The sequence below is a fragment of the Mauremys mutica genome, chromosome 2 (assembly GCF_020497125.1).
Source record: "Mauremys mutica isolate MM-2020 ecotype Southern chromosome 2, ASM2049712v1, whole genome shotgun sequence".
NCBI lineage: Eukaryota > Metazoa > Chordata > Testudines > Geoemydidae > Mauremys > Mauremys mutica.
The window spans coordinates 293446370-293471722 of record NC_059073.1 but is presented as its reverse complement, the minus strand read 5'-3'; the positions used below and the strand labels follow the sequence as shown (position 1 = coordinate 293471722).

General features: G+C 40.8%; 1 protein-coding gene across 1 annotated transcript in view; it reads left to right on the top strand.

Annotated features, from left to right (window-relative positions):
- Positions 1-25353, top strand: part of MAP4 (microtubule associated protein 4) — a 268981-nt gene that overhangs the window by 36300 nt on the left and 207328 nt on the right. Inside the window, exon 2 of the mRNA XM_045004160.1 lies at positions 19917-19968. The gene's annotated coding sequence lies outside the window, so the exon portion shown is untranslated. The remainder of the gene's footprint in view (positions 1-19916; positions 19969-25353) is intronic.

Sequence of the window (25353 nt, the reverse complement as noted above, 5' to 3'; positions counted from 1 at the left end):
TTACCCCTTTTCCCAGATAATTTATGAATATATTGTCTAGGACTAGTCCCAGTACAGACCCCTGGGGGGCACCACTATTTACCTCTCTCCATTCTGAAAACTGACCATTTATTCCTACCCTTTGTTTCCTATTTTGTAACCAGTTACCAATCCATGAGAGAACCTTCCCTCTTATCCCATGACTGCTTACTTTGCTTAAGTGAGGAAAAAGCTACATAAAAGGAATAAAGTTCATAAGGATCATAACCTAAATAGCTGAATTCATGTTCCATGGTCATTTATCACTAGTGACACTCACATGAGAGAGCACCTTCCACATGGGCTGTCACATTTGTAATTTGTTACCATTGCTTTTTACATAGTCCAAATAAAAACAGTGCTCAAAGACAGGGAATTCGCTCCTGTTGAACTACTGTTCTTGATAGAAGATGAGCTACTGCTTTCCCTCTTTCATTTATCTTGGGAAGTAACTTGCATGAAGCTCTTGGGCCCCCTTTGTGGACTTTCATTGACCTGTGACAAGTGAGACGCATGAGGTGTTTCTAAAAGATTTTTATCTGGCTTTTTGGATAGTGATATTATCTTACACTGGCACTTTAAGAGCTGAACAGTGACTCTACTGTCTAATTAAGAGAGAAACAAAAGCACTGGAAACTGCAGCCCATGAAACTCAATTGTGCAAGGGTAATGCAGAGCCATCCTCCATTAGTTCAGGCTCCTCTTTGAGGGAGGATAGAATTTCATGAAAAGCTGCAACTATGGTCTTATCTGCAGATTCCAAAGGAAGGAAACAGGTGCCCAGAATAATCCCTAGTATCTATGTAGCATTGATTCATTTTCACTGCACTTTGCAGTCACTACATTAAAACACACATCCAGATACAAATGCTGAATTACGCTTTCAGCATGTCTCAGACTAAACATAAAAGCAGGTATTGGTTTTCCAGGAAGCTGCAGACTTACTTCATGGATAGTGTAATTTTAAAGAGATAATTGAATCCAATTTTATAAGCACACAATTTCTGATTAATAGAAGGTATTGGTGCTTTCCAAGGAAACTTCATTTGCTTAGTTTAGGGCTCATTGTGGGCCTTTGGATCAATGTGGTCAGTTCTTCTTTCTTCTCGTGATTCCTGCTACCAGTCTTCATTCTTAAGGGGCAACAGAAATCCTTGTGGCTGATCTTGTTGAGCCTGAGGGTTGGGGATCTCTGCTGTCCCTCCTGGAGAGGGAAAAGGGGTCGGGTCCTATGCTGTTGTCCCGGTCTCTCTGGGAACGTGTCCACAGCTGTTCCAAGTGGGGATAAAGCAACAGCATGAGTGTAGAGCCACAGTGGAGGCTCTGTATTGTAGTGAATGTAGGGCTTTCCACTTCCATAGTCCAACCCTGCTGCCCTTTTTCTACAGATAGTTCTGGCTTGTAATGCCCCTTATTTAGGACTACAGAAATAACTAAAGTACCTGTTACAATCTACTGTCCCTAAAATGGTAAAGTCTTGTAGTGTAAACTAAATTTACCTGTTTCAGAGTGGTAGCCATGTTAGTCTGTCTGAAATGGGCCACTCTCACTATCACTTCAAAAGTTATTTTTCCTCCCTTGGTATCCTGCTGTCAGTTGAATTGTCTCGTTAGACTGACCTCACACTTGGTAAGGCAAATCACATCTTTTAATGTATTTATACCTGCTCCTGTATTTTCCACTCCATGCATCTGATGACGTGGGTTGTAGCCCACGAAAGCTTATACCCAAAGAAATTTGTTAGTCTCTAAGGTGCTACAAGGACTCCTCGTTGTTTAAACTTACTTGTGTTGCATTCTAGAGTGATAGCCTTGGCTAAGATGGCTGCATGTTGCAGGGACATGGCGAAAATCCAATTCAGTCCCACTTATATTGCAAGATGAAACAGGGTTCACTTAGACAAGTCATGGGGGCATCCATGATGTAACTGGATCCCTTAACAGTTTAGTGCAGGTCTATCTTCAGTGTCTGGTTGAATAAAGAATGTATTGCTTTGTGGGATAATTTCAAGGGCCGCCTAATGTTCAGGTTATTCAGTCTGTCAAAATGACTTGCACAAATGGTGACACTTGCCTACCTGGGAACATAAATGGACATCAGAATCGAGTCTGAATTAGTGATTTTGTGGGTAGAAGTAAAAATGCAAGTAAAATCTATCAGTTGGAGCCAGGGGCGGCTCTAGGCATTTTGCCGCCCCAAGCACGGCAGGCAGGCTGCTTTGGCAGCTTGCCTGCAGGAGGTCTCTGGTCCCGCAGATTCGGCGGGACACCTGCGGGAGGTCCGCCGAAGCTGCGGGACCAGCGGACCCTCCGCAGGCATGCCGCCCTCGTGGCGACCAGCAGAGCGCCCCCTGCGGCTTTCCGCCCCAGGCACGCGCTTGGCGTGCTGGGGCTTGGAGTCGCCCCTGGTTGGAGCCTTTAACCCAGGGGTCAGCAACCTTTCAGAAGTGGTGTGCCGAGTCTTCATTTATTCACTCTAATTTAAGGTTTTGCATGCCAGTAATACATTTTAATGTTTTTAGAAGATCTTTCTAAAAGTCTATAATATATAACTAAATTATTGTTGTATGTAAAGTAAATAAGGTTTTAAAAATGTTTAAGAAACTTCATTTAAAATTAAATTAAAATGCAGAGCCCCCCGGACCAGTGGCCAGGACCCAGGCAGTGTGAGTGCCACTGAAAATCAGCTCGGGTGCCGCCTTCAGCATGTGTGCCATAGGTTGTCTACCCCTGCTTTAACCTCTAGGTTGCTGGCTTGAATCTAAACCAGGTTTGTGATGCTTGGGTGCTGCTATCTGCTGGATGGCATCTGATGACTGTCCTCACTCCGAGGGATGGTTCCTTCAGGTTTGGGTTGATGCACTTTTCCACGTCGGTGTGAGGAAGCACGCTTTAATGCTACTGGTGCTTTGCTAGTTCGGTGTTTAACTAGGACCTTTCACAAGAACTAAATATACTCAAACTTAGAGAGACCCTGGTGTTCAGTTGTCTTTTTATTCTGAAACTCTTGGCATATAGTCTGGTAGCCTGATTTCAGAAGTGCTGGCACCTGCAACTCCTGATGATGTCAGCAGTAAATTTGAAAATTGGGCTGTAGATATGCAACCCTTCCCTGCTGTCATCCCCCTCATTTGTACTAACAGGACCTAATCCTCCTTGTCTTTAGGCAGCCTGCACTTGTGGGAATGATATTAGAAGAGGATTATGACCTCTGCAAGAGACTTGCACATAAATGAATAGATATTAACTAGCTATTCAGGCACTAGAAATTATGAAAGTTGGAGAGCATCAACTTTGAAAACATAAGTATATTTTGTTTAAATCTCATGAATTTTCATGCTGACTTAGAAATATAGTGAAATGAATCTCTAGCAGTTCAGAGTTCTTTTTACTCAGTAGTTTTGCTTTAAAACTCACCATGGCAACATGTCACTGCAAAGGCAGTCTTCTCCAAGTTCCAACTGAACTGGAAATCCTGACCTCTTTCTTTAACATACCAGTGTAAGTAGATCAGAATATTGCATGCTTTGTTAAAACTAATCTGGTTTAATTTTGTAATGGAGCTGCTGAATGAAAGTTCTGTGTATGTTGTAACTTGCTGTTTGTAGCAAAAGTGAATATCATATTTTCTGACACCAGGGAAGGGCAAAAGTACTTCAGAATGAGCTCATAGTCCTTTCTGTGTAAATCTTTAAAAAAAAAAATTTTTTTTTTAAAGAGGTACATCTCTAGGGGAGTAGGGTCCATATCCACCTTCCTCAAATCCTTTCTTGTTGAGGGTAATTTGCAAAGTTCCATGGACCATTAGGATTCTGTATAGCCACACAGTTTGTAACTTGGAAACAGAAAGTAGCATTAAACACTATGTTATGATAGCATCTGGAGAGCCCACCATGTCAGGGACCCATTGTGCTAGGTGCTGTACAAACATAGAAAACTATATTCCCTGTCTCAAAGCACTTACAATCTAAAATAGAAGACGTAATAGGTACCTGAGACAAACAAGCAAGTCCAGGTGTGGGAGACAGGTTAACAAATAGGATGTGTGCATTTCTTAGCCAGTCAAGAGCAGCATGTTCCATTTGCCAACTGTCTAGCCATTATCAGGTTGCAGTTTATTGTGTATTAGAGAGGTGAGCTTTGGGGTGTGGGTGTGAGACTTAAAGCCACTTCCATATCCTCCTACATGGATTTTTACTAGAAGATTTTCTCACTTGCAAGGGGCAACATAGGAGACAATGAATATGCTTGTAGGAGAAGAGAATCTGGCAACTGAGGCTGACCTTACTAGTGGCGTGAAGAAGGAGCTGACCTTGCAATAAGATTAAGGGTCAGACAGAGTGGAGCTAAACTAAGTTTCCTTTGAAAGTAAGGATGAGACGTTTGTGTTCGTGGTGGGAGAAGGGGAGCCAGTAGATGGAGTGATATAGGAATGACACAATTCTAAGTCAGGAAGATTAATTTAGCTTAATGTTGAATGCATTTCAGGGGGGTGAGGTTGGACTCATAGAAGTTGGAGAGGTGATTATATTAGTTAAGGCATGGGATGATCAGGGCTTGTACCATAGATTAGTCCATTTGGGCAGAGGAAAGGTTGGATTTGGAGATTCTGTGCTGAAAGAAGAGTATACGTGAGAGTCAAGAGAGGGCCAAGTTGAAGAGAGGAAGCAAAGGGCTTCAGTAACAGTGATGATGGCAGTGTTCTTCATTGTGAAGCAGAGGAAAGTTTCAGAAGCTCCGATTTGGCTATTAAGTTTTAGCTGATGGGTGGCCCTGAGGACATGTTAGAAAGGCATGCTGAGATTTTAGTTTGGGTGAAGGGAAGAGATCCAGAATAGACGTAGATTAAGGACATAAAAACGGCCATACTTGGTCAGACCAATGGTTCATCTGACCCAGTATCCTGTCTCTGACAGCAGTCAATGGTAGGTGCTTCAGAAGGAATGAACAGAACAGGCAGTTTTTGAGTGATCCATCCCCTGTTGTCCACTCCCAGCTTCTGGCAAACTCAGGTACACTAGGGACACTCAGACCATGGGATTGCATCCCTGACTATCTTGGCTAATAGCCATTGATGGACCTATCCTCCAGGAACTTATCCAATAACTTTTTGAACCCTGTCATAGTTTGGCCTTCACAACATCCCCTAGCAATGAGTTCCACAGGTTGACTGCGATATGTGAAGAAGTATTTCCTTTTGTTCCTTTTGCTGCCAGTTAATTTCAGATGGTGACCCCTTAGTTCTTGTGTTATGTGAAGGAGTAAAGAACATCTCCTTATTCACTTTCTCCACACCAGTCAAGATTTTATGGACCTCTATCATATCCCCTCTTAGTCGTCTCTTTTCCAAGCTGAAAATTTTCAGTCTTTTTAATCTCTCCTCATACAGAAGCCATTCCATACCCCTAATAATTTTTGTTGCCCTTCTCTGTACCTTTTCCAATCCTAATATATCTAGAGTCCTATTTGAATCGGTGGATGATTGTCGAATAATTGCTTCTGAGTTGCCGACAAGACATGGAAAATCGTGGAAAAGTAATAATGGGCGTTTATTAATTCTGGTAATTTGGAAAAACTAGAGAAGACCTGTTTAAGAAAAATTTGGTAGAAGAATATAAACACTCAAGTATTATGTTATGCCTGCTAATTTTTTTGATATCCAGACATTCTGCTGTGACTATATTACGGTCATTAATGCATGGGGCTGACAACGGGAGCCCTGGCTGCCTGCTGAGCTGACAGTGGGAGCCCCTCCACTGTCAGCTCGGATAAATGGGGTTCTACTGTACTATTAGGGAAAAAGGTGTGTGTTGCAAACCGCAAAATGTATGCAAAATTGTAGACTCTCTGCAAAGTAAACTAATTAAAAGCAAAATTGAGGTGGAAGAGAAATATTGCGGGATCAGCAATATTGCAAGTAGGGCCTTAAAGATATTTATTTTTGAGATGGGCCAACCAGATCTATACAGAGTATAGAAGATGTGGGCATACTGTGGATTTATATAGAGGCATTATGATATTTTCTGTTGTCTCTCTTTTCTAATGGTTCTAAACATTCTGTTAGCTTTTTTGACTGCCACTGCACATTGAGCGGATGTTTTCAGAGAGCTTTCCACAGTGACTCCAAGATCTTTCTTGAGTTGTAACAGCTAATTTAGACTCCATCAGTTTATATGTATAGTTGAGATTATATTTTCCAATGTGCATTACTTTGCATTTATCAACATTGACTTTCATCTGCCATTTTGTTGCCCAGTCACCAAGTTTTGTGAGATCCCTTTGTCGCTCTTTGCAGTCTGCTTTGGACTTAACTATCTTGAATAATTTTTGTATCATCTGCAAATTTTGCCACCTCAGTGTTTACCCCTTTTGCCAGATCGTTTATGGATATGTTGAACAGTACAGACCCCTGGGGGACACCACTATTTACCTCTCTCCATTCTGAAAACTGTCCATTTATTCTTACCCTTTGTTTCCTATCTTTTAACCAGTTACTGATCCATGAGAGGATCTTCCCTTTTATCCCATGGCTGCTTAGTTTGCTTAAGAGCGTTTGGTGATGGACCTTGTCAGAGGGTTTCTGGATGTCCAAGTACACTATATCCCCTGTATCGCCTTTGTCCACGTGTGTTTACCCTCCCAAAGAATTCTAATAGATTGGTGAGGCAAGATTTTCCTTTACAAAAGCCATGTTGACTCTTACCCAACAAATCATGTTCATCTATGTGTCTGATAATTCTGTTCTTTACTATAGTTTTAAACAATATTCCTGGTATTGAGGTTAGGCTTACTGTCTTGTACATGCTGGGATCGTCTCTGTAGCCTTTTTTTTAAAAAAAAAAATTGGCTTCACATTAGTAATCTTCCAGTCATCTGATTTAAATGATAGGTTACGTATCACAGTTAGTAGTTCTGCTATTTCACATCTGAGTTCCTTCAGAATTCTTGGGTGAATACCTCTGGTCCTAGTGACTTATTACTGTTTAATTTATCAATTTGTTCCAAAATGTCCTCTAATGACACTTCAATCTGGGACAGTACCTCAGATTTTTCATCTAGAAAGAATGGCTCAGGTGTGGGAATCTTCATTACATCCTGTGCTGTGAAGACCTGATGCAAATAATTCATTAATTTCTCTACAATGGCCTTATCTTCCTTGAGTACTACTTTAGCACCTCGATTGTACAGTGATGTACTTACTTTTTTTTTTGCTGTTCAGTTTTGGAGTTGTTTGCTAGTTGCTCTTCAAATTCTTTTTTGGCCTGCCTAATTATACTTTTACACTTGATTTGCCAGAATTTGTGCTCCTATTTTCCTCAGTAGGCTTTAACTTCCAATTTTTAAAGGATGCCTTTTTGCCTCTAACTACTTCTTTTACTTTGTATAGCCATGGTGGCACTCCTTTGGTCCTCTTATGGTGTTTTTAAATTTGGGGTTTATATTTAATTTGAGCCTCCTGTGGTGTGTTTTTTAAGTTTCCATGCAGCTTGCAGGCATTTCACTTCTGGGACTGTACCTTTTAATTTACGTTTAACTAGGATTTTTTAACCTCATTTTTGTGTAGTTCCCCTTTCTGAAGTTAAATGTTACTTGTGGTGAGATTCTTTGGTGTTCCCCCCCCACAGGGATGTTAAATTTAATTATATTATGGTCGCTATTACCAACCAGTTCAGCTATATTCACCTCTTGGACCAGATCCTGTGCTCCATTTAGGACTAAATCAAGAATTGCCTCTCCTCTTGTGGGTTCCAGGACTAGCTGCTCCAAGAAGCTGTCATTTATGGTGTCAAGAAGCTTCATCCCTGCATCCCATCCTGAGGTGACATGCACTCAGTCAACATGGGGAATAGTTGAAATCCCCCATTATTATTGTGTTTTCTATTTTTATAGCCTCGCTAATCTCCCTGAGCATTTCATAATCACCATCCTTGTCAGGTGGTCGGTAGTATATCCCTATTGCTATATCCTTATTATTCAAGCATGAAATTTCTATCCATAGATTATCTGTGGTACAGTTTGGTTCATTTAAGATTTGTACTATATTTGACTCTATGCTTTGCTTTCTTTAGTGCCACTCCCCACCCCCCCAGCATGACCTATCCTGTCATTCCTATATATTTTGTGGGTATTACTGTATCCCATTGATCATCATTCCACCAAGATACCGTTTTGTGCATTGGTGACATAAATATGGTAGTTAATGCCTTGTTTGTGGATAGGATCATTCAGAGATAGGGTATGGGGGGAGAATAGTGGGTCAAAAATGGATCCCTGCGAAAGTAGTACAGTTCCCAGGAAATTGGGATATATATTTTGACACTATTTACACAGCAAGATTTAATTTCCTCTTTGGTGTGGAATCTTTTAATATTTCTAAATGTTCCTTGATACCTGTCTAGTGACTATAGTGAAGAAAAGCTTCTTGATATTCATAAGAGGACTGAATGGTGAGAGCTTTCTAGTTTGGGTCCAGTCACTAATGATTACTTAATGGTAACCAAAATGGTCATTTGTTCAATTTAGCTATAAATGAATAAACTGAAGCAGCTAGCTATTAAAAATTAAAGTCCTGGATTTGGCTCAGACTGTGCAGTGTGTGCTGTATTGTGAAACGATCAGATCAAATGCAATTGAGATTACAGTAACCCGGGCTATGTGATTGGGTGTTAATTTCTTAATCAGCCCTGTATCCACTAAAAAAAGAACAGGAGTACTTGTGTCACCTTTGAGACTAACCCATTTATTTGAGCATAAGCTTTCATGGGCTACATCCCACTTCATCAGATGCATAGAATGGAACAGCAGCAAAGAGTCCTGTGGCACCTTATAGACTAACAGACGTTTTGCAGCATGAGCTTTCGTGGGTGAATACCCACTTCTTCAGATGCAAGAAGATGCTTTCACCCACGAAAGCTCATGCTGCAAAACGTCTGTTAGTCTATAAGGTGCCACAGGATTCTTTGCTGCTTCTACAGAACCAGACTAACACGGCTACCCATCTGATACATAGAATGGAACATCCACCTTTTCATGTTCTCTGTATGTGTAAGTTGCCATACCAACTCTAAGAGGCTAATTAATTAAGATGAGCTATTATCAGCAGGAGAAAAAAACTTTTGTAGTGATAATCAAGATGGCCCATTCCAGACAGTTGACAAGAAGGTGTGAGGATACTTAACATGGGGAAATAGATTCAATTTGTGTATTGACCCAGCCACTCCCAGTCTCTATTCAAGCCAAAGTTAATGGTATCTACTTTGCAAATTAATTCTAGTTCAGCAGTTTCTCTTTGGAGTCTGTTTTTGAAGCTTTCCTATTGCAAAATTGCCACCTTTAAGTCTGTCACTGAGTGGTTAGAGAGGTTGAAGAGTTCTCCTACTGGTTTTTAAATGTTACGATTCCTGATGTCAGATTTGTGTCCATTTATTTTTTTGCGTAGAGACTGTCCAGTTTGGCCAATGTACATGGCAGAGGGGCATTGCTGGCACATGATGGCATATATCACATTGGTAGATGTGCAGGTGAACGAGCCCTTGATGGTGTGGCTGAGGTGGTTAGGTCCTATGATGGTGTCACTTGAATAGATATGTGGACAGAGTTGGCATCAGACTTTGTTGCAGGGATAGGTTACTGGGTTAATGTTTTTATTGTGTGGGGTATGGTTGCTGGTGAGTATTTGCTTCAGTTTTTTTTTGGGGGGGAGGCTGTCTGTAAGCAAGGACTGGTCTGTCTTCCAAGATCTGAGAGAGTGAGAGATCGTCTTTCAGGATAGGTTGTAGATCTTTGATGTGCTGGAGAGGTTTTAGTTGGGGGCTGAAGGTGACGGCTAGTGGCGTTCTGTTACTTTCTTTGTTGGGCCTGTCTTGTAGTAGGTGACTTCTGGGTACTCTTCTGGCTCTGTCAATCTGTTTTTTCACTTCAGCAGGTGGGTATTGTAGTTTTAAGAATGCTTGATAGAGATCTTGTAGATGTTTGTATCCACTGAATTTCTTCCTTTGGTATTTTTGCTGTTGGCTAGCCACAGGGAGGGCAGTCTGGTCAGTAAAATAATTTTGTGTTAATCTCTGAGTTTTTGGTGTCCAGTAGGTAGTATGGTATCTGGGACACCAACAGGCTGGCTGACATGCCTCTATATTAATGTTTGTTTACAGGGGTAAGAAGGCTTTCTGTTTTGAAATCTCAGTATTTCTTCTGTATTCTATATTGGTGTCCGTTCAGTGTTGGCTAGTTATGTTGGACTTACTGTCTCACTATTATGTGTAGTGTAGTTGTAGCTGTCTCTCTCATATATCCTGGGAACGACAAGGTGGGTGAGGTAGTATCTTTTTATTGGACCAACTTCTGTCCTGAAGAAGAGCTCTGTGTGGCTCAAAAGCTTGTCTCTCTCACCAACACAAGTTGGTCCAGTAAAAGATATTACCTCACCTACTTTGTGTCTCTACTTTGTCGCTGTTAGTCAAAGATGGCATCTCTTCTCCTTCTTCCAAAAAAAATTACTTTAATTTCTCAGGATAACTAACCTTATCTCCTTCCACAGGCCTCCTTGATCTTCTTTCAGGTAACCGCTGAACCAAGTGTTGCTTAACAGGTTGCTATTACTTGGCACATTCAGCTAATATTAGTGACAAGCTCTTCAGATACTGGTACCAAATGCCTACATCCAGAACTAAGTTTCATTTTGAGCAGGAATCTTCTTCAGAATCCAGGAAGCTTTTCTTGGGAGAACTTTTCTTCCTCCATTATATAAAAACTTGATTGATGTAGTCATGAGCCTCCCTGCAATTTTTTGACTTCATTTTTCCTAGATGGGATCAAATTCTCTGCCATCCATGGCTGCAAAAGGGGATTGGTATGGGATGCTGCTTCTTTACCAGCACGTTCGAGGGGCAGTTTTTCTATTCAGATCCTTTCTTATTGAAACTTGGTTGCTACAAACATCTCTCTGGTATACCTGATTATCTTGAGAAGGTGGCACTCTTGAGCCCTGCTGGTTAAAATGCCCTTGGCTATTGGTGCCTTTCCCTACATTGCACCTATGGTAACAATGGTGGGAAATAGTGGAAGAGGAAAAGTGCTTGACTCTTTGATGTTACCTGGTTTTATGAACTAAGTTTACCTTTTTATGTCTATTGGTGTGTGTCTAACAGCTTGGTTAGACCACCTCTACAAAAAGGCCATTATCTTCTATAAGCAAGAAGCGTGGACATTGCCAAAGAATATTGTCTAATTTTTCCACACATTGAAAATTGGTCCACTTGAGGTTCTTAATTCTATGGGCTGATTTCTGGATTGAGTTGGAATAGTGTGACTTCAGTGATAACTGTTACTAGTACAGATTCCACTCTAGTGGAAGTCCTACTGTACCTCATAAGATTTTGATTTCTGAGCAAAAAATCTCTTTTGCCATGCAAAAGAAGCACTAGGCATTCTTTACAATAATTGCCAGGTGAGGCCGACTTTTGTCCCTGAATGCTTCCCTAGAAGGCTGCTCAGGTTTGGAATTTAATACAAGACTTTTTTTTTTTTTAGCTTTTGAAAAATCTTTATTTCAGTAACACTTTGTGAGGGAGTGTGAATCTCAAATGCAGGTCCACAGATCCCTAGGCAGTCCTCAGACCTCTGCCACCTCCTATCAGCTCACTGTTACCCGTACCAGCAGGGAGTATGGGCTGGTGGCCACTAGCTCACCGTAGACACCTCCCACAAAGCTGCTGATTGGAGGAGATATCTGGCCTCTAGCTCAGACTCACTATTTAAGTCAGAAAAGGGTAGGGAGCGCGTGGGACGTTATCTAAGGCTTAGATTCTACATTAGAGTCTAATGTACTGTCAGCTTCATCCAGGTCTTCTCATACAGGAGTGGAACAGTAAATTGAATTTGCACAAGAATGCGTCATACATTTGGAGATAGTCCCTGTGCAGAAAACATCATCACTCTATTTCTGGCATAAACACTTGATTTAAGAGCTTGTTGAGTTCAAGAATGGGCAAGGAGCTCTGGTAAGGAATAGTGGCTATTGAAGTGGAAGCAGTTTCTCCTGTCTCTCAAGTTACTGTTGCAGACTACATGTAGTTACTACTACATTTGGTGAAGGCCTTTCTCCTCGGGTGAAGAAATATGGTGGGTAGCATTAAGGTGTAGGCAGTGGGTTTCATGACCATTCTGTGTGGCTTGATGAGTCAGGGTTTACAAAAATCTGTACTGACACCATAATTAGAACCCTACCAAATTCACGGCCATGAAAAACGCATCAAGGACTGAAATCTGGTCTTGTGTGCTTTTACAGATTTCATGGGGGGAGACCAGTGTTTCTCAGATTGGAGGCCCTGACGCAAAAGGGAGTTGCATGGGGGTCATAAGGCTATTTTGGGGGGGGGGGTCACAGTATTGCCACCCTTACTTCTGTGCTGCCTTCAGAGCTGAGTGACTGGAGAGCGGTAGCTATTGGCTGGGCGCCCAGCTCTGAAGGCAGAGCCCTGTCAGTAGCAGTGCAGAAGTAAGGGTGACACTCCCATACGATACCACTTTTACTTCTACTCTGCTGCCTTCAGAGCTGAGCGGCTGGAGAGTGGCAGCTGCTGACTGAGGGTCTAGCTCTGCAGGCAGCAGCGCAGAAGTAAGGGTGGCAGTACCATACCATGCCATCCTTACTTCTGTGCTGCTGCTGGCGGCGGCTCTGCTTTCAGAGCTGGGCTCCTGGCCAGCAGCCACTGTTCTCCAGCTGCCCAGCTCTCAAGGCAGCGTCGCCACCAGCAGCTGCGCAGAAGTAAGGGTAGCAGTACCACAACCCTCCCAACAATAACCTTGTGACCCCCCCCCAACTTTTTGGGTCATGACCCCTACAATTATAGCACCATGAAATTTCATACTTAAATAGCTGAAATAATGAAATTTACAATTTTTAGAATCCTATGACTGAAATTGACCAAAATGAACCATAAATTTAGTAAGGCCCTACCCATTGGACTGGGAGCTGTACAAGCATTAAAAGACACTAAACTCATGGGGATAGGTGCCATCTAATTTAAATGACTAGTTCTGATCTTTCATGGGATGGGGTGTAGGGAATCCTTATTTTGACCCTGACTCGCCTGTTTTTCTGGGTAGCCACTCAGCAAGAGGTGGTGGGATATTGCATTAGTAGGTGGCATGGACAACAGCAGCACTACCACCTGGGCATACCATAGGTTTTTTTCTAAACAGACTATAAAGGCAACTGCTTCCAAGAAAGAACTAAACTTGGTATGAGAAGTGATGGAAGCAATTGCCATCCTGAGTACTAAAGATCTGAAAAATGTCTTGCAACATGCTTTAATATAGAGATGAATTGTTAACACATAATTGTTTGAAATATGGATGTAGTTTTGTGACTGTAATATATTTATTCTTAATGTATCTTGGTTTACCAAATCTACCCTATATATGTCACTCCGTACAGTATTATTATAGCTTTGCATTAGCTGAGATGGCGTTCATTCTCATTTGGTCTGTTTTACATTAATGCAGTTTTTAACATTGTTTGAATGATGCCACTAATTACTGTTACCACAGATGTGGCACATTTCCATTAACGTAAACCCCCATCTAGCAAGACTAGGATTGTAAATTCCCTCAGGTAGAGATCCACTAAATTTTGGCCAAGTTCCTATCCTACCGTCATCACCACAGTATCTGAGAGCCTTCTGGTAGTGCTTTAAATGACACGACTAGTGCGTTTTTTGGTTCGTTTTTCTCATACTCTCCCCCAAAGGGAGAATTGTGTATGCAGCGTAGTATCTTTTTATTTGTTATACAGTAGACACTTGTTTGCAGCAACACCTTGTAAGACCAACCTCTGCTTATGAGCAACATTTCCCCGGGAACACTTTCCCTACTGTGAATTATTGACACTCCCCATAACAGCAACAGCTGCTTTGGAGCAACATAGCAAAAGGGCACCGATATTAGCGTCTGCTGTAGTGTTTTAAAATTCTTCTTATATGTACACGTTGCTATGCCTTCATACTAGGGAAGGCAAGGTCAGAAGTGTGTCATAAGATCTTACTGTTCGACTGGAAAGCACCTAGCAAGTTTTGGATGCTGTAAATGGGTGTGCCTGCCCTGGAACAACCTCTTCTGGGCTAGTATGGCTCTGCTGAGGTCATCCTCAGTTTCCCTTCCCAGATTCCATAAGAATTCCAGAGTCTTTCTTCTTCAATATTATGCTGGTTTATTATCCTATACTGTTGAATAAAAATAAAGGCTTTAGAGTCCAAATTTCACCCCTACCTGGCTGGAGGAGTTGTCTTTTTATTCCCTTGGAGTCTTCTGTCTGCTCCAGCTCACAATTCTCCTCCAAGCTGGAGTGTTAATTCAGTCCTCCTTTCCTGTCATAAGAACAGCCATACTGTGTCAGACTAAAGGTCCATCTAGCCCAGTATCCTGTCTCTGATAGTGGCCAGTGCCAGATGTTTCAGAGGGAATGAACAGAACAGGGAAATTTTGAGTGGTCCATTCCCTGTCATCCAGCTTCTGGCAGTTGGAGGTTTACGGACACCCAGAGTGTGGGATTGCATTGCCATTGATGGCCCTATTGTCCATGAATTTATCTCGTTCTTTTTTGAACCTGTTACACTTTTGGCCTTCACAACATCCCCTGGCAAAGAGTTCCACAGGTTGACTGTGTTGTGTGAAGACTTACTTACTTATGTATGTTTTAAACCTGCTGCCAATTAATTTAATTGGGTAACCCCTAGTCCTTGTGTTAAGTGAAGAGGTAAATAACTCTTCCCTATTCACTTTCTCCACCCCATTCATCATTTTATTGACCTTTGATATATCTCCCCTCCCCCCACTTAGACATCTTTTGTCTAAGCTGAAAAGTCCTCATATGAAACTGTTCCATACCCCAGTCATTTTCATTGCTCTTCTCTGCATCTTTTCCAATTTTAATTTATATTTTTTGAGATGAGGATACCAAAACTGCATGCTGTATTCAACATGTGGGGTTACCATGGATTTATATACTCCAGGCTAAGAAGGGTTGTTCTTTAATTTAATTTTTTAAGTTTTTAAAAACTTTAAAACTTTAATTTTTTAAGTTTTTGTGCCTAGTCAGGCTAACCTGCTGGAGAGAGATCACCTCCATTTGTCAGCTAGATGTCTCTAATATCTCTCCCCTGCTCAACTTCCTCTTTCTGCTTAAATAAGGAAGTCCCAGGTCCAGCAGGCAATCTCCTTGGTTATCCCAGGCTGTGAGTGCTTGCCTGACTCTTAAAGGGCTAGTACACTCCTTCACAGACCCTATAGATAGATAGTGATACTAGGGTGTGTCCTCAATTGTTGTAAAATGGTGCAGCTTTATTGAAGTCAGTGAAGCTGTGCTGAAGATCTGCCCCATTATGTGCAGGGGTTCTGTGAGAACCACAAGTTAGAATTTATTGGTTCAGTTAATATCTTAACTTTTTTGTGAAATAATTGTAGCTTCTGAAAGAACATTCAGTATATTTTCCTAAATAGGTTCAAATTGGTTTCCCTTAGGCATTGGCAAGTCTGATAAAAGTGAAACAGCTATCTAAAACACCACAACAAATTCTACTCTCCATGAAGTTGGAATTATGGAAAGTGTCCTTCAGCTTTGGGGTGGAATGACATAATTTGTGATGCATTTTTATTCCTACCTCCTTGTCTGGAAAGAAATAAACAATTGTTCATGTTTAGTTGTCTCAATTGAGGGATTACTAACATAAAAATAAGAGTTCTGCCGTGTGAAAGGTCTTAGAATCCTTTGGGTAATAGCTTTACCAATTAGTGACTGAGGCTTTGGCTACACTTACACGGCCGCAGCAGCGCTTTGAAGCGTTAAGTGTAGTTAAAGCGCCAGCGCTGGGAGAGAGCTCTCCCAGCGCTGTCTGTACTCCACCTCCCTGTGGGGAATAACGGACAGCGCTGGGAGCCGCGCTCCCAGCGCTGGGGCTTTGACCACACTGGCGCTTTGCAGCGCCGCAATTTGCAGCGCTGGAGAGGGTGTGTTTTCACACCCTGCTGCAGCGCTGCAAATTTGTAAGTGTAGCCAAGCCCTGAGAGAAACCATGCCACAAATATTTCAGTGTCCTTTAGCTCTCACTGGCGTTTCATCAATTGATCAATTGTGGCTGCAGACAGAGTGCAGCTGTTCCTCAGTTATGCCAAAAATGCAATTCTATAAGAGATCCAAAGTGTCTCACGTACCTGGTTGCACAACCCGTTGTGACAACATGGACTTACAGGACTTGGAGCTCTGCATGTGAGCATGTGGAAAAAATGCTGTGCAGAGGTATGAAATAATGCAGAGTAGTGATCAAACTACCTAAAACGTCTCAAATATTTTCATGGTGTAGATTGTCACATGGACACCTCCCTCCTCATTAAAGATCCTACATATCTGGCAACTTGAGAAATTGTTTACATAGAAAAATAATGCCGGGAAAGGACTTAGACAGAAAATATCATATTGTCTCTGTATAAATCCATGGCACATCCACATCTTGAATATTGTGTGCAGATGTGGTTGCCCCATCTCAAAAAAGATATATTGGACTTGGAAAACGTTCAGAAAAGGACAACAAAAATGATTAGGGGTATGGAACGGCTTCTGTATGAGGAGAGATTAATAAGACTGGGACTTTTCAGCTTGAAAATGAGACGACTGCGGTGATATGATAGAGGTCTATAAAATGACTGGTGTGGAGAAAGTAAATAAGGAAGTTTTAGTTACTCCTCATAACACAAGAACTAGGGTCCAACAAATGAAATTAATAGGCAGCAGGTTTAAAGCAAATAAAAGGAAGTATTTTTTCACATATCACACAGTCAACCTGCGGAACTCCTTGACAGAGGATGTTGTGAAGGCCAAGACTATAACAGGGTTCAAAAAAGAACTAGATAAATTCATGGAGGATGGGTCCATCAATGGCTATTAGCCGGGATGGGCAGGGATGGTGTCCCTAGCCTCTGTTTGCCAGAAGCTGGGAATGTGCAACGGGGGATGGATCGCTTGATGATTCCCTGTTCTGTTCATTCCCTCTGGGGCACCTGGCATTGGCCGCTGTTGGAAGATAGGATACTGGGCTAGATAGACCTTTGGTCTGACCTAGTATGGCCATTCTTATGTATCTCTTTTTAATGTGTTAAGGGAGGCATTCTTTTCTAAGTGTTGCTCACACTCTGTTTACTTTTGTTCTGTATCTTCTTTCTTTACATCTATTTATGTTTGCTTAAGCTGGAAACAAGGAGAACCAGCACCATTTGGCTAGACAGCTCTCTCTGGACCTCTAGTTATCAGCCACAGTTTGGGAGCCTCTGGCTTAGAACAAAATAGCTTTAATGCTTCTCCCCTCCCCCCCCCCCAGTGGAAGAATTTGGGCTTTTGGGGCAGCTGAGAGCAAAGGAACACAATATGATGGATGATTTGAAGTATATTGAAGACTATCATTCAGTGCTATTTTCACAGCATGAAATTACTGCAAATGTATCTCTTTCAAAGAAAATGGGTGAAATTTTGGTTCCATTGAAGTCAGTGGCAAAGCTCCCATTGACTCTAATGGGGCCAAGATACAATCCAGTGATTTTAGTCAATCTAATTTATCAGTTCATAACTGTAATATTGCCAGCCCCAAGTCCTCAAAAATAATCAGGTTCCCCAAAATCATGGAACTTTACAACATAATTTTGGTTTGTTTTTTTTACGTACATGTTGACTTTTGAATCTTAAAGTACATTTGGATCACATATTCAAACTCTTCTCTGCAATCATGAGGGCTAGAAATATACTGTTTTTTCAAGTGAAAGTGGAGACTCTAACTTACTTGCATAATTCCAGGACCTACGAGTCTAAATTTTTTTTCTGAGAATCGTGATACTATTTTGTGAGTGTGTTATATGTATGAGGGTTCCTGTCAGCTACTACATTGCTGTGAGTCCTCTGTTCTTTCCTCAAGTTCCAGGTGCCTGTCTTGCAGGACTCCTTCCCTCTGAAGAACGAGTGTTAATATTCTGCATGTACTGGCTAGTAGAGTGCACAAGCCATGAGGGTGATACTTTTCTTGATGCTTCTCCCTGAGTATGTTACCACTCAGTTCTCTTATGGTTGCGCCAGTGCTGCTACTTGTGTGCCTTTGTACTAACTTATAGAATATCAGGGTTGGTAGGGACCCTAGGAGATTATCTAGTCCAACCCCCTGCTCAAAGCAGGGCCAATCCCCAGACATATTTTTGCCCCACATCCCTAAACGGCCCCCTCAAGGATTGAACTCACAACCCTGGGTTTAACAGGCCAATGCTCAAACCACTGAGCTATCTGTTCTGATCTTTCATTGCTCCTGTTGGTGAATGGCTGGTATAGGTCATAAGCACCAGGATGCCATGTTAGCAACCTTTGTTATTTGACTCTGATGCTGTGTTCTAATGTCATGAAGCGTGACCCAGAAGATACAAGATTCTAGTATCAGTTTACCTTTAGTGATGTCTCTTGCAGCTATTTAGTTTTTAATTTGTTCACTTTCAATTTAATTTATATTTTGTGCATATGTATTAATTGGCAAAATAATAAAACATCTGATACAGGACTTGGTCAAGAATTAAAGGAGGGTAATAATTAATGCCAATCGACATGGGTTTATGGAAAATAGATTTTGTCAAACTAACGTAATCTCTTCAGAGATCTAGCTTGGTTGATAAAGGTAATAGTGTTGAGGTAATAGACTTCTGTAAGGCATTTGACTTGGTTCTGTATGACGTTTTGATTAAGAAACTAGAATGATACAAAATCAGCACAGCACATGTTAAATGGATTAAAAACTGGCTTACTGACAAGTCTCAAAATGTAACTGTAAACAGGGAATTGTCATTGAGCGGCTGTGTTTCTGGAGGGGTCCTGCAGAGATTGATTCTTGGCACTCTGCTGTTAATCATTTTAATCAGTGACCTGGTAGAAAACATAATCATTAGTGACCAAGTTTGTAGATGACACAAAGATAGGGGGAAGTGGTTAATGAAGAAGACAGGTCTCTGGTCCAGAGTTATTTGGATCATTTGAGCACAAGCAAACAATGTTTCAGTGCAGCCAAATGTGAAGTCCTAAATCTAGGAACTAAGAATGCAGGACATCCATACTGGCTGAGAGGGACTCTACCTTGTGAAGCAGTGACTCTGAAAATACTTGGAGGTTATGGTGGATAATCAGTTGAACATAAGATGATGGTGCAATGTTGCAGGGAAAAGGGCTAATGTGATCGTTGGATGTATAAACATGGGAATATTGAGTAGGTGTAAGAAGGTTATATGGCCTCTGTAATAACACTGGTGCAGATGCTGCTGAAATATTCTTCCCAGAAAGATGTTGATAAATTGGCAAGAATTCAGAAGGAAGCCATGAGAATGATTAAAGAATGGGAAACCTGCTTTATAGTGATACTCAGAGAGCTTGATGTATTTAGGTTAACAAAAAGAAGTTTAAGGGCTGATTTGATCAGTCTGTAAGTACTTACATGGGGAACGGGGATTTGATAACAGAGGACTCTTCAGTCTACCAGACAAAGCCATACCAAAATCCAGTGTCTTGGAAGTTGAAGCCAGACAAATTCAGACTAAAAATGAGGTGCACATTCAATGGTTCCTTCTGGCTTTTTTATGAATGACTTGAACAGTGCTATCTAGCCTTTTATTAGAGGCTACAGTATAACTTGCTTCCTATACTGTTACAGTTAGGGTTCAAGGCTGGGTTACTAATCCAATGTAAAATTTCCAGTGGATTAGTTTGTACAAAGCCATGGACTAAAATTTGGGCTGGCCAGCCCTGATAAAGATCAAAGTCTCATGACAGTCAAGTATTTGATTATAACCTTAGCTTCCTTTTTAATTGTGTACTCATTTATTTTACAGATAAGCCGTTTGTGGAGGTTAAGAACACACAAAGGGAACATCTGCTTTTAAGGTATGGAATCATCTCTCATTAAAGATATATTACATATTTGACATCCACAAAATTTTGAAGCAGAATCATTGGTGCATACATACTGAAACTTCAGCTGGAAAAACGTAGCCATAATATTGTGTGTGGAGACTGCTTAGGTTCCCTCTGGAGTTTAGCAGCAAAGCTGGACAGGCAGGTCCAGCTGCTTCAGCTGACTGGGGCTGAAATAGTGAGTGTAGTCTGGCAGAATCTGTAAGTCCTAATGCTAGGCATTGTGTGTGGGACCCTCCCATGGAAGTCTCTGCAGAATGAATATGCACTGAAAGCATTTTAACAACATGAAATCCTTCTCTCTTCCACCAGTTTTCCTTGTTTTGCTCAGGTTCTCAGACTTGAGGCTTATTTATTGCTTCTGGCACCTGCATCTGCTCAGTTTTAGGTAGCAGAGTCTAAATGTGGCCCAAAGGATGTAATGTCTGGCAGGCGGGACCTCTTCCCTGTTCCTTCTATCAGTTTTTTCCTCCTTTACCCCAGCCTGTCTGGTCTCGTGTTGTGTCGTCTGTTTGTTCTGCTGATGCAGAGTTTGAGTGACCCAGTTGTACACGATTCTTTTGCAGGGAAGAGGTGAGTCTGACTTAGCTTGACAGCATGTTTGGACGAAGTAATTAACAAACCTTGAGCTTGTCACTACCCTAGCCTCAAATGCCACACTTGCTATTCTTGAATAACAGAAGGTGCTGTATAGCCAAACTGCTTCATTGTGGTGCAGTGGCTCACATAGCCAAGGGATAATAAATAAATAAATAATAATTGGAGATATACCAATCTCCTAGAATTGGAAGGGACCTTGAAAGGTCATTGAGTCCAGCCCCCTGCCTTCACTAGCAGGACCAATTTTTGCCCCAGATCCCTAGGTGGCCCCCTCAAGGATTGAACTCACAACCCTGGGTTTAGCAGGCCAATGCTCAAACCACTGAGCTATCCCTTCCCCCAATTAAGGGGGTGAGCATATCTGTTCCATGAGACCCTGTGCGCTTGCATATACTAGCAAATAATTAAGAATAAATCAAATTCTGTAACCATTGACTCCTATTTGTGTTGAGAAGGGCATAGGCTGTAATGTAGGGGTATACATGTGACAATGGCTAATTTAATTGCTAAGTACTTTCATATTGTAAAATGTTACCCATTTTTCTCAAGCCTCTGCTGTTTCTCAGAATTGGAGGTGTTTAGCTAATGCAGTATGTTTCTTCCTGTCTTCACCCACATAATGATACAGATACCAAACAAATCATGAAACATACAAAATTAGTATAAGATGTCACCATTAAAGTCCATACCTACCTACTGTTAACACCCAATGATATCTGAGATACTTCAAGTATCAGAGGGATAGCTGTGTTAGTCTGGATCTGTAAAAGCAGCACAGAGTCCTGTGGCACCTTATAGACTAACAGACGTATTGGAGCATGAGCTTTCGTGGGTGAATACCCACTTCGTCGGATGCATGTAGTGGAAATTTCCAGAGGCAGGTATAAATATGCAAGCAAGAATCAGGCTAGAGATAACGAGGTTAGTTGAACCTGCCTCTGGAAATTTCTACTACATGCATCCGACGAAGTGGGTATTTACCCACAAAAGCTCATGCTCCAATACGTCTGTTAGTCTATAAGATGCCACAGGACTCTGAGATACTTCAGTATATAGAATTAGAACAGGAAATAATTCTATTAGGTACTAAATGGTAGATGTTGGATTTTTAATGGCAAACCACTGTACTTGGAATGACTAGTTAAAACTGCCCACCCCCTGGAAATTCAGTTGTTTCAACTGCATCTTTAAATTGTCTCCATTTCTGTAGGTGTGGCACAAGCTTTATCTTGAATACCTCTTTCTTGGAGGCTCTTAACCAGCTACTAGTGTAGAGGTTGGAAAGGTTTGTGTCTGATTAATTCACAGTCAAACCAAGTAAAGCTTTCCAGCATCCACTCATAACCTGATATATCACTAAAACTGGCTTTTATCTAATATTGAGTATCACAGCCAAGGTGGATTAAAAAAATCAGGTTTTTAAATTAAATGTTCATTTTGTAAAAATAAAACTATTTAAAGTTTAAATTTTGAAATTTTGACAACCTATAGTAAGGCTTAAATGTACTATAATTACGTATTTTAGTTAATTTAAAAAAAAAATTAAGCAGCACATGTTAAGTTTTTTTTTTAAAAAGTCAAACCACTGAACTAGTAGAAGTCACTGGCTAAGCACCTGGAACTAGAGTTTGTTGAAGTGCTAAACCAGCTTTTAACAGCAGTAGCATCATCTGCATGTATAGAAAGAATATATTCCTCATTTCAGTTTATTCAGCTATTTCATTTCAGTGACTAGTTAATTGAAAGTTACGAAACTAATTGGGAGTTTAAAAAAAAAAGCATGAAAACTTGTTTTCCTCTTACAGTCTATGAATAAAAAGTAGGGGGTGAGAGAATGAGATCTACTAGTTCTTTAAAATCTTAAAACACATGGTCACCAGAAACAAACATTTCAGTTCACTAACTACAGATAATACTTGCTTTTATTAACTAAATCAGTTAGTTTTAAATGTAAAACATGTTTTGATAAACTGTTCTTATATATCCAGCACATTTTAAAGTATTTTATTTAATTAAAAAAACAAACAAAAAACGATTGTGTATTTTTAATTGAATTTCAGTTTCCATCCAAATAGTGTGGCACAAATTAAAAAAAACCCTAGTAAAGAAGAAATGCTCCATTTTCTAACATAAATAAAACAAGTAAAAATGAAGACTGTGGCTTAATTTACATTTATTCATATAACTGCTTAGATAACATGTATAGATACTGTATATCTTCTTGGTTAGCAAAAAGTACCACCAAAATTAGTGTGTAAAGGCTGTTTAGTTGTTTTGGTGGTTACCAATGAGAATCAACCTTTCTTGAGGAAAATAACTAAATAGTACAAATACAAAACGAGATTAAAATCAATTATTAAAAAAACCAAGAGTTACTGCTTACTGATTTAAATCATGATTAAACTCTGTGATTTTAAATCTTTGATTTAAATCACTACTGTGAACACAGCCAGTTGATTTATTTGGCAGAGAGCCATAATACAAAGGGGAAAGACACCCTAAGCTGTTTTCTTCTTTAAAAGCTCTTTTGACTAATAGCCAAATACATTGGCTTATCATGCTTGGGAGGGGGATGGGAGGTCATGATGGATGAATTCAGTTCATGCTTCCCTTTCAGTGTTTCTGGCCCTGGACGTTGTTAAAGGGAGAGCAGTGGTGGAAGGTGGGGCCTTGCCTTTCTAAAGCAGGGATTTAGGAATATAAGCAACTCAGAATAGAGCATGTGGGAGTCTTGACACCCCCCTCTGGACTGCAGCTTTTCCCATTCGAACTTCTGATTAGCAATGATTGAAGCAACTTTGTACCTATCAGGGCATTTTTCTTGCTGGTCAGGAGTCAGCCTGGAATATTACTATTTTTCTTGGTGGTTTCATTGACAATCAGGGCAAAATGTCTTACACTTCTTTCTTTAACCTGCATCTCTTACTGATCATAGGGTTTTCAATCTCCCCCCTTCTTTTTCTTTGTATAGAAAGCAACCTAGAAATGTAATGTAGACTTGAGGCAGACTGGCTCAAAGGATGTTGGCAATATTTGCCATCACCCCTTTTGATACTTGCTGTTAAATTTTCAGGACATTGAAATCAAGCAGGTGTTTCCCAAAGAGCTTGTTCGGCAGCTAAAAGCATTTCCTGAAACACTTTATCCTGATAGGTCTAACCCCACGCTCGTTGGCTCTAGAGTAGTTCCAATAGCCGGATGTGTAAAGTTAACTTCTTTCGGAAGAGCAGCTGAGCTAGAGGCAGCAGCTGGGTTAGAGGGTGTTGGGGAGGAAGTCCCTTATTATGCACCTTAAATATTGGAGGCTGGTCAGTTTTGTCTTAGTATATCATTTCCCATTGCCATTCCCAGTAAAAGCAGGGCTTTAAATAATGTCTGGGACTCTAACTTTAGAGAACAAATAAAATTTGACAGGATGACCAGTTCAAAGCCAACACATTCTCCCTACTTGCTCCTTTTATGGCTTTGCAAACACATAAAGCACACTGGTCTTTTGGTCATCTTCTGTGCTTCCTCTAGGAGTGTGAAATATTGATGTTTCTCAGTGGCACTTGTAGTCAAGTGATATGGTGGTATGGCAGACCTTTTAAGTAATAACAAACACTTTTGATTAGAAATAGACTAGTTTATTTTCATTGCCCAACCTGGGAGGAAATGCAAGAAGTAAACACTTTTCCTTATTAGTGCCAGTTAACCTGGATTTCTTAAACCTTGTTGAATAGTCTAAGTTGGTGGAAGTAACGTGGAAATTTGTTTTTTGGAAATGATTAAAAAGTTAACAGTGGACTAAGATTGCTTGCTTTAATGGTACATGATACAGTACATATTTATTCAAAATACTGTGCCAAATAATCTGATAGAATATGGGAAGGAATGGTTCATCTCTCTTCCTAAAGTATGGGTGTAAGTCCTTTATTTTAAGAAAAATGACTTAACCAATTAGCATTGTACTGGATAAAATAATATGTCCAGTCCCTTATCCTTTTCCTTTCAGCAGGAAACTGCTTGTGTCTATGAGCACACAATACCTTGGCTGCCCATTGAGATTCAGTAACTCCCTAGCTATTGCAGTTTTAAGTTCTACAAGGAAGTGAATCATTCTCTCAAAATGCCCACCTGATAACACTGCAAAGAAATTCAAACCTACTTTTGCACCCCTTTCTCTCTAGAAACCTCAACCTTTGTTTTCCAAGTAGTGCCTCATGTTCGGTCCCAATTAAATTTATTTGTTGTTGAGAGAACGGAAATGTAAATACAATGGTGGTTGAAGTGCAGCAGTTACTCCCTTCCTCCTCTCTGCTGGCTTCCTGTCTGCATTATGGAAGGTCGAAACTGGTCTTTAGCATTAACTGGTTTTGAAAGAAAAAAAATCAGACTAGCTACATTAAGAAGCCTTACAGGTTACAAGCACAAGGGAACTACTAGTCTCAAGAATTATTTTTCTGAACTAAAACTGTGCCATCTCTTGACCTTCAGGCTAATCCCATGCTCCAACCTGACCACAGCCAGTGACTGGCAACACCATCTGGTAATGATTCCCAGGCCTTTGACAAAATGCAGCAGACAAATATCTGTTCCTCAAGTGCTTGCTCATGACCATTCCATATTAGGGGTGTGTGCTTGCCAGTCACCTAATGTGGAATGGACGTGAGCAAGCACTCGAAGCGGAAAAGACAGTTACCTTTTCTGTAACTGGTGTTCTTCAAGATGTGTTGCTTATGTCCATTCCATGACCCGCCCTCCTTCCCCACTGTT